At 37.2% G+C, this 10,904-nt stretch overlaps 1 non-coding gene across 1 annotated transcript; it reads left to right on the top strand.

Annotated features, from left to right (window-relative positions):
- Positions 1-9,176: 9,176 nt before the first annotated feature.
- Positions 9,177-9,250, top strand: Trnat-ugu (transfer RNA threonine (anticodon UGU)). The gene has a single exon. It is a non-coding gene; the product is annotated as a tRNA-Thr (tRNA).
- Positions 9,251-10,904: the final 1,654 nt, after the last annotated feature.

Below are 10,904 nucleotides of genomic sequence, written 5' to 3'. Positions count from 1 at the left end.
ACTGTCCATGAGACGATTTACATGTAAGGTGAAATCGAGGCACAGTTACTGTAGACGTATTTCACTTCCTGTATCGACAATTTCCTCTCTGTACACAATGCAAGAACCCACCCCCCCCCCCCAAAAAAAAAAAAAATCAAATCAAGTGAAATCAAATCAAATCAAATCAAATCTAATCTAATCAAATCTATTCAAATATAGTACGCTGTAATCCAGTACTTCGAACAATCGACATTGTTTCAGTTCGTGTCCAGTTTGGGTGTAGACGAGAAGACGTACTTGTCTTCCGGAATGCCGCAGCCGTTCGTAAGTGCAAGCTTTAGTATATGAAGCAAAGCTTGAAGTGTACTCGTTATTGGGGCCTACCTTAGACAAAAGGGCTGTCATACCACAAAACAAACAAACAAACAAACAAACAAACAAACAAACAAACGCAAAAACATAAGTTCTTCTGGTCTCCTTTCTTAAATCATACACCTTTCAACACACAGACAGAATCATCATTACTGTAATCTTTTCAGCACTCCATGGAACGTCCTTTCAGAGTATATGCAAATAATATGTTTCAATATGTATGTGTGTATATGTATTGTGCTTTCCAATGATACTGTCAGCATTATGCTTGTGCTTTCAAGTTCCCTGATTTCGTGTTCTTGCTCAAACCATTTTCACCGTTTACACTGAACTCTCTACTTATCAAAGAGGCCGAGTTAAAAAGAACCAAACATAAAAACAAACAAACAAAGCTTCCTTAGTGAAGGAATAGCATGGAAATGAGCAGGGGCAGGAGCAACTAGGGCTGTGAGGTGATCGAATGAATATAATCTCTCACTATTTATCAAATCATCTTTTCTTTTTTCCCATCTTTCATATTCGACACCGATGCCACTCATGTTCGCTGAGTATACGTAACTTATCATTTGTTTGTTTGATTTTGTTTGATTTATTTTTCTTCAACACAATTTCATGCATAATTCAAGATACTTTTCAGTAAAATCACATAAAATATCAGTAATCATATGTGACCGTGCACCTCAAAACGAACATAAAGTCGCACACACTGATTTTGCGTGAGGACTGAAAATAAGTGAAATGGGTCAACCTAGCCGAACTTCACTTTTTCATATTTTCTAAAAGAGCGGGTCTTCTTTTACATTATGCTAAAATTTGGTATCATGCTAAAATTTGGTATCATAAAAAGTGTGTGTGTGTTTTTTTAGCAGTTTATCTCGAACATTTTTGGTAGAATAGTGTGATTAGGTGTGTCTTTAGAATCCCTTTTTCATTTCTGAAAAAACCTTGTCCACACTCTTCACTTTCAGCTCTAATAACTTTTGAAAGGATAGTGCTACTGCTTTGAAAGTTGGCATTTATTATGGACAGAATGTGTCAGTGAGGCATGTTTCATTTCAGTTTAATCTGATAATCCCTTTATTGTTGTTACTCTGGTGGTTCACTTCCTTTTTTTTTTGTCCCATTCATCGCACAGCCAGCAAGGTTTGGTAAAGATTAAGCGCTTGAATAGACACTGTACTTCAGAGCCTCTTTTCTCAGTTCACACTTTTCCTGAGTTTTTTCCAATATTTAGATAGGTTAGGAGAGTCCATTTGATTTGAGTTATACATCATTTTAAAGCTTAAAGTCTGCTCTTTCAGAATATGGTCTTAACTAGAAAATCATATCTGGCGACTTTTTGTTTGTTTTGAGGTGCAGGGTCACATATTACAATGTACGTGATTCAAAGAAGGAAAGTTGTTGTGTAAATTATTGATTCCATTAACAAAATATAACTCGTATAACCAAATTTCCAAATGATTACCTGAGAAATTATGTGGAAGAAGGACTGTCATTTAAACATTTTGCCTAAATTGACAAAACGTGCAATTTGGTTTTGTTAATTTGTGTTTTAGAAATGTGTACTGGACGAACTGGGACAAAGAAGGGATAAAATGTAAGAGCCTTCAAGACGGGACTGCTTGTACGTCTCTGAGCACACCTGGTAACATCCGTATAACCGGCTTGTCAATCGACGCAAGTTGTGAGTGAGATGTACAATAAAGTGCATAAGTCAAATTCAGTGCAGTCATGACTCGGATTAAGATCAAATGTTGGAAAAGATGCAAAAATTGAGGTGATCTTGCAAACATTTAATGGTTGGTGTAATGTGTTTATGCACCATCAACACAAAGTTGTTTTTTATCATACCCACATGCCTATCATTTCCATACTGTAATATCACTTGGACTGGCTAAGCCTGAGATTCCTAGACAAAGTCGCTTGATTCATGAAGAATGTATTTCATATATCGTAGAATTCATTGCAAAATCATAGTAGTCAGAGTTGGATATAAGCGATAATCGACATTGGATAATTCTTTGGGTAAGAAACAATAAATTTTATAATCTTTTCATTTATTCAGCTGAGTCGTCTATAAGCAGCGTAATTATATCGGCCTATGTGAGCGATATGGCATTTTGACTTCTTGGCCCGAATTCACGAAGGTGGTACAAATGAAACCATGGTTTAAACCATGCACAAAAAACGATTGAGCGTCAAGTGTCGCATGGAATATTTCGTTACGAAATCAGTCATGTCGTCGATAAAATAATGTTTAACGAAATTACAACATTTTTGTAACTAGATGAACATTTCGTCGACGAAATGATAATTTTGTTAACGAAACGGTTATTTTGTCGACGAAATGACCAATTTTGTAACGAAAATATTCCGTGCAACACTTAGAGCTCCACGGTTTTTGTCCATGGTTTAAACCATGGTTTCATTAATTGTACCACCTTCCCTTAAGTCTGCCACACCAGAGATAGGATTACTTGAATGATGCATTCAATGGTATAACTCCGTAAAGTTTACTGTTGCTGGGAGTTCAAAGGAAAACAGTAAGTTAATATTTCGTACCACACCTTGATGAAATAACTGGTTTAACTCTTCTTGTGTGGCGTTAGTGCATTTGAATTATAGTGGGCATATTTTAGTGAGGCACCCAACAAAGCACGGACCAGTCGACAAATCGCAAATATGCAACAGTACGTTGGAAACATCACAGCTTTGCCATGATATGATCATTATTCCAAAGTTTGCAATTTTTCTTCAGCCTTGCAGCTGCTGTACTGCATTTCTAGCATGAATGCTTCCATAAAAAAGTAAACAGACTGTTTCCCACAAAGCTTTCATGTTTTGCGATCTCAGAATAATGTGGCACAGAAAGACTTGGCATCTATAAGAGTACAGAATTTGTCAAAGACTTTCGATACTTTTTAACATTAGTTGCATGTTGACTGCATCTTCACACATCTTTCTTTTGTCTCACAGCTCGCCGCCTGCTTTATTGTGATAGGAAAGGAACCGACACAGCGTATTATACTGACTTGCCTCGAGGGAGCCCAGGGCAGACTAAGATACCCAGAGTTGACGTAGCAAGTACAGCCAGCGACAGACGCTTGATGGATGTGAGCATATTCAACGATACAGTGTACTGGCTGCGGATGGACGGTGTGGTGGTCACTACAGACTACGCTTCGGACAATCCGACTTCCGTGCTGCATCCCATGACGCAGGATACACTCGGAGGTAGTCAAGCCTTTTCTGGGGGGAGAATGGTCATTGCTTATGATGACCAAATATAATCGTAAGTTGTCGCCATGGTAGAGTCACTTTGACCTCATGAAAACTCACCATCGTGATAACACATTATATATTGTTTCCTTCATAAAATTCATACTAATTTTGTTATACATGGCAAATAATCTATATCCAAGTATATTTGTGTGCAAATAAGACTGTCAAACAGATAAACGCAAAACGCAGTCGAAATAACCTTTTAAAAGAATTCAATAGTGCCTTGGATGGAATCTAGCTTATCTTTAATTTCATGTGGGCCTAGTTGTCTGTTGGATTTGTAAATGTAAAAAAACAAACAAACAAACAAACAAACAAACAGACAAACAAACAAACAAACCATGACTCAATATCAAATAAAGTCCCGTCGAATTGTATATTCTTATCAGGAGTAGATTTAAACCATAGTACTGTATTCAATGGTCAACTTTTAAATGTTAAATTTCGTTTTAATATCCAGATAGCATGCTATATTGGAATCCTGTCTACGTTGTAAATACGAACACTACGTGTATGATGTGAGTGGCAGTCATGTTCACGCTTGCTGCAGGCAGGTAATAGACAGTGAACAATTTGAATGATATTTGGGCGACAATAATTCCGGTACGCATTCTGTAAGCCATTCCAATCTACTTCATGTTATCAATTCAAATCATGTCAATTGGCTGTAAGACATTTTTTGTCTTAGTGTTGTTTTTTTTTTTTTTGATAAATCATAAAATCAATAGGCAAATTAATATACATAAGGTACATAATCATGAACATGTGGGAAATATACAAAGTAAATTCAAACCAGAGTCGTTTGACTTGCATAAACAACGATATAAAAGGAAATTAATGATATAATATACAGTATGCATGTCTATGCAGCGGGGATTACAACAACAATATGTAGTTAAGAAGCGATTATGCAGAGGGCCGCCATAGTAAGCATACCTTAAAAAGGTGGCCGGCCCGAGGAAAAGGTAGGGACGTCCTAGATTCGTAACAATACAAATTCTGCTGCAAAGATAGCAGGGGAAAATAAACTCCGATGTGTGATCGTAGTGAATGTGCGTGCAAGTGCTTGAAAGTGCACAAGGGCAGATAGGCTGAAATTTAGAATAATAGAATTGGTTTGCTGGAAGAGGGAACGATATGCGATGTTGCTATCGAGGGACAAACATTAGTCATATATTGTTTTAGTTCGTATTTGAAGTACTGTATACTGTAATAAAAATGTGCTTCTTTAAGTTTGCTTTGAATGCAAACAACGAGGCACACTGTTTCAACTTCTCAGGAAGAGTGTTCCATGTATCCGGACCTTGATGTCTGATCGACTTTTGAGCAAGTAAAAGCTTTGGATTACTTAAATGAAAATCATGGGAACGTTGGGTTTGGTATGAGTGAATGTGGTCATTGGTCACTAAGGCATTATGAAAAAATGGTAGTAAAAATGGTAATTGATTTAAGAAATGGAATGCCTGATTGGATACAATGAATAAACAGCACGTCATTCGAAGTGAAACCATGAATTTACGTGTTCATTATCATGAGGGCATAGACACACGTAACCAAAGTTATACGATAAGGAATACACCCCTGACACGCGCAGGTAAATAATAAACACTATTCTCCGACCATAGGCAACCACGTGTAAATCGAGGTTATCATTGTATCTCTACGTTGTATAATTGTTTTAGTCTGGAAAGCATGTTCAAGTTATTCTCTCTGCAAAATTCAAAATGATGATAGTATTGATGATGAAGATGACTATGACGATAATGATAATGATAATAACAATAATAATAATAATTTCAAATATTGAAAATATCGATAAACAAATAAATAAATGAATTAATTAATAAATAAAAAGTACTGAATACATTTTAACTCCACACGAATACTATTTCCCTTGATGCATGCACAAAGCCTGAGTCTATAGCTCTTCAAAGTTTCCTGTGTATACTATTCAATGGTTCGGATGTACATTGTCATATTTGTCAAAAAAATTATTGTCTACGCTGTAGAGTAAAAAATGCTGTGCCAGTTTATCATAAGATTCATTTTAAGATCGGGAGGTAAGTCTGATATGACCTCTGATGACCTGTAGAGGTCAATGAGCTTTAAATATTGATGTTTTGAGACATTTGTGAATGATAGATGTGGTTATGATGCACTGAACATGCATCTATACTACAGAGAAACCATTTCTTGATTCCACAAAGCATTGACAGGTTTGTTCCTTTGACCTCTGATGACCTTTAGAGGTCAATGACCTCAAAATATCATAATATTGATCCGTGATGTCATTGGTTAATGGTAAACATGGTTAAGATGTACAAAACAAGCATATCTCTCTTACAATGAAATTATCTTCATATTCCAAAGAGCTCAGACAAGTTTCTACCTTTGACCTCTGATGACCTTGAGAGGTCAATGACCTCAGAATATCAGAATATTGATCTATGACATCATTGGTTGGTGATAAACATGGTAAAGATGTACAAAACAAACATATCTGTTTTATAATGACTTTGTCTTCATATTCCAAGGCACACAGACGAGTTTCTACCTTTCACCTCTGATGATCTCGAGAGGTCAATGACCTCAAAGAATCAGAATAGTTTGGCATCATTGACTAATGGTAAACATGATGATGTTCTAGAGAGCATTCATAGGCCCTGCTTATTAACGAGCCATTACCTTTCACCTATGAAAAACACACAAGGTTATAGACCTCCAATGAAAAATGAGGATGTTAATATTGATATTGTGATAGTTAATACAATGTAGTCAATTGTTTATAATGTTGGGCTTACAAACCATGGGTTTCTGTTACCAAAAAAGTGGCTACTCATTCCTCAGAACTTTGGAAATTATCTACATCGGGTATGTGCCCAGAGCAAGGGGTGTCGATCTGTTTTCATGTGGGGGGGGGGGGGGGACTTGGAAAATATGTGTAAACATAAGTCCATGGTGCAAAGGAGTGGAGCGGAGGGGGAAGGTGTGTGTGGTGATTGAATTTTGCATACTTAGACCTGAAATCAGTGATATAGTTAAGTGCAGCTCTTATTTAACGTGTGCGTCATCACTTATATGGAAGTTCATGGGGTGTAGGCGCATCTCACCCCCACCCCCTCCCGAAGACGAAGTTTTTCAATTTTTAGAATCTGATGCATACGTTTCATGGAATATTAGTTTTGGAAAATTATGGATCGCCAAAGTGTACCAAGTCTACACGGATGGGAACCAAGGAAGGGCAGCGTCGGAGAGGGTAGGGTATTCCACTCCCATTCGAGAGAGCTCTTGCATTTTTAGAAATGAGATTAAACGATCTGACACCCATGCACTTTTGAAGGAATATCTCGAAATTTGTATCAGAGAGGTGTAGTAAGTCAGGCATTTTTGGGAGAAACCAATCGGGGGAAGGATGTAGGTGGAGGTATCCCCCTCAATCATTAAAAAGCTTTTGCATTCTTTTGTTTGCAATTCATAATCCATAATCAGTGCATGGAGGGGAGACTGATTGATTCAGCAAGAGGAAGGTATGAAAGGGGCTGTCCCCCAAGCCTTCCCATGCGAGGGAGCCTTTGCATTAAGAATAGAAATTAAAAAAAAAAATCTTGTATACACATTTATGATGGAATATTTGGGAAATTATCAGTAAAAGGAGTGTACTGAATCTAAGGGTAGAAACCGAAGAGGAAAGGGTTATTGCAAGAGGATACCCTACCCCCTCCAACAAGAGGGATTTTCTTTACTTTGATTTTCTTTACTTTTTGATGATATAGTAACAAAAATGGTTAATCTCAAAAGTACTATGTGTATATGGAAGGGGACCTAATGGAAGAGGGTGTGGGGGAGGGAGTATGCAAAGGAAATTTTGCCTTTTAATCTGGTGCATACTATAGGTAAAATGTTTAGACAATTTATTTTCTATCAAAAAAGTATAAAAAAAAAGCATGTCAGGAAATACTTGGAGGCAAAATCTTATGTCTCCACCATTCCCCACCTCCCCCCATATTTTCTCGGGAGGCGGGGCAACTGCCTCTTGCCCTCCGCGATGGACACCCGTGCATATGGGAAAGCCTTTTCATTTTTAGAATTCAAATTAAAATATCTCGTAAAAACAAATTTTCATAGAGTTAGGGAAATTATCAATCCCAAAATTATGCTATATCTGTGGAAGGAACCAAGCAGGGGGAAGGAGTCTATTGGAAGGAGATAATCCCCTCTCACAAAAGGGAGATTTTGCATTTTAGAATTAAATTTCAACAATCTGATGCACACTTAAAGTGAAAAACTTGGGCGGTTTTCTGTCTAAAAAACAACAAAAAACAACAAAACAAAACAAAACAAAACAAAACAAAGTCAACATCTCAGGAATTATTGGGGTGGGGGTCAACTACCCCTGCCACCACCCCACCCCTCCTCCAAATCGATGTCCCGGTACGTGCATGTGTTTTATTCCACTTGTTGAAAAGAAGAGAGAATTGTAAGAAACAATAATGTTCAGTGGTCGCTATCACAGTCAAGTAAATTGTTTATCAATAAGGTGATTTCCTTCACCTGTATACCTTATAAAGATGATGATGTAGGCCTGACATTTGCTTTGCGTGTTATTACATCTATTTCTTTTTTAGTATTCTTGTTTATATTTTGATGTGAAAATTGTTCACTTTGCCATGATTTTATTTGTACATATAGAAAAAAATAATCCAAGACTGAAAATGAAACTGACACAATAATGATTGACATGATGTACATAGTGTGTATTTCTGTAGCATTAGCAATAAAAGTAAGTAACTCAAAAGGTGTGTACTCATTTCACATGAACATTAGTGATTTTCCTCTGACCTCTGGATGCCTCGAAATGTAAGAATATTAATGTCTGGTCTCATTGGTTGGTAATGGCCAGGTGTTTATGAAAAAATATACAAAATAAAAAAAAGCATTTTGTGTATGTTTGTGTCCAAAATTGTATGCAGAGTATTCCTCACACTGTTTAATTTTGATTTCCACCTAGGACAATGAGAGATTATTTTTTCTCTACTACACTGCAATATCAAAATCTATTGAAAACACACTGTGGTGGCTGGGTCTAACATATTATTACTCTTTTGTGTTGGAGATCCATGCCCGACAGTCAAAACAAATATATATATATATATATATATATATATATATATATATATATAGCGAAAACTTTGAGCAAAGAAAATGGGTTTTCATCGGGATTCGAACCCGAGACCTTCGGATTACTAGATCGGTGTTCGTCCCAAACCCTTAACTCTCTTTGCTCGTGTGGTCAGAAGCTACAGTGTGTGTATGTGTGCCACACACACACCTTCCTTGTTTCAAACTATATTACAAAAAGCTGCATCGCTTCGGCGATCCCTCACATTTATTCCAAAGTTGATTTACATCATTTTGGGTTTATGTCAGGTTAATGTGTGTGTGTGTGTGTGTGTGTGTGTGTGTGGCACACATACACACACTGTAGCTTCTGACCACACGAGCAAAGAGAGTTAAGGGTTTGGGACGAACACCGATCTAGGGCTTTCAATAGCTCAGTCGGTAGAGCACCGGTCTTGTAATCCGGAGGTCTCGGGTTCGAATCCCGATGAAAACCCATTTTCCTTGCTCAAAGTTTTCGCTATTTATTATTACAATTGTTTCTGGTCAGTTTTTCCTTCCTAGTTTCAATATATATATATATATATATATATATATATATATATATATTGAAACTAGGAAGGAAAAACTGACCAGAAACAATTGTAATAATAAATAGCGAAAACTTTGAGCAAAGAAAATGGGTTTTCATCGGGATTCGGGATATAACAGATATCTCAGACCTAATTGTTATGACAAAGCATATCCTCATAGACCCAACCCACCCTCTACGCCCAGACTATGTACACCAGCCTAAGGACTTACTTGGAGCTTTAGAATATCCTTTGCCAACAGAGAGATCCGAACCTTTGCAGTGCTGACTAAGATCTACCATGGAACTGATTGGTATTTGTAGATCTCTTTTCCTTTTCTCTTTCCTTTCTTTCTTCTTCTTCTTCTTCTTCATTATACTGTGTACTCTTGTAATATTTTGCCGTGGAGCCTTTTCTTAATTGGCTAGGAAGGTCTCCAAAGAGCTATATGCAGCAAAAAACAACAACAACAACAACAACAACAAAAAGACAGACATCTGTATCTTTAAGAGCAGAGCTGAATATTGAGTATCTCTCTCTTGAAGTGTTTGAAAGAGATACAAGAGACAGTGGCCTAGGGTAGATATATATCAGTCTCGTGGGCCTAGTTTTCCTCGAGTGTCGAGATAATGGCCATATTTGCCTATAGTGTCGAGCTGGTTGACTATGCAGCTTGTGGCCTATCATATTTGATGTTGAGCTCATTGAGCCTTGTTCACCTAGTGTTTAGCTCATGGGATGTATGACTCGTGGACTGTGTAACTCATGGGCTGTACGACTCATGGGTTGTTTGACTTGTGACGTACACCCGATGAGGTGGACCTGTTGCTTTCTAGTTTGCATCTTCCACCCTTTCATCCAGTTCATGGGACTTTGCCATATGTCTGTTCACACACTATTCATAAGTATCAACCGAAAACATTAATTGACCTCTCACATTCCAGACCTGTTACTATAAACAAATGCTCTGTGTAATATGCCATACATACATGTACTTTGATCAAAACGTCAAGGCGTGATTTGTACATGATTAAGCATTAACGATTAAACCAATCATTGCCAATGAAGCCAAACATCAATACAGGTAAGCCTGATATTTTAAAAGGTCAGTGACCTCTCATTGTCCTGAGAGGTCAAAGTTGGATAGGCCTATACACAGGGTAATGACCAATGTTCCATGGAATGACAAGATACTTCTATTATAGCATAAATGCTAATAGCAAACTGCATCATTTTACGTCGGGTAGAGTTGACCATTGACTGTACATACGAATTATCTGATATTTTGATGTCATTGACCTGTTACAGTCCTCAGAGGTCAAAGGTAGAGACATGTAAGTAATTTCTCTTGCTCTGTGAAATAGGAAATCAATTCAATTGTAATACAAATAATTTTCCTCTTTATCATGTTTATCATCAACCAATTGCACCAAATATAAATGTTCTGATATTCGAGGTCATTGACCTCTTCATAGGTCATCATAGGTCATCAGAGGTCAAAGGTAGAGACATGTCTTGAAAGGCTCTGTGGAACATTGAGGCAATTCCACGAACAAAAATTAGTTTTTAGTACATGAT

The sequence above is a fragment of the Diadema setosum genome, chromosome 12, assembly GCF_964275005.1.
Source record: "Diadema setosum chromosome 12, eeDiaSeto1, whole genome shotgun sequence".
Classification (NCBI taxonomy): Eukaryota; Metazoa; Echinodermata; class Echinoidea; order Diadematoida; family Diadematidae; genus Diadema; species Diadema setosum.
Note: the sequence above shows the minus strand (reverse complement) of the source record. Positions and strands in the feature narration are given on the sequence as shown.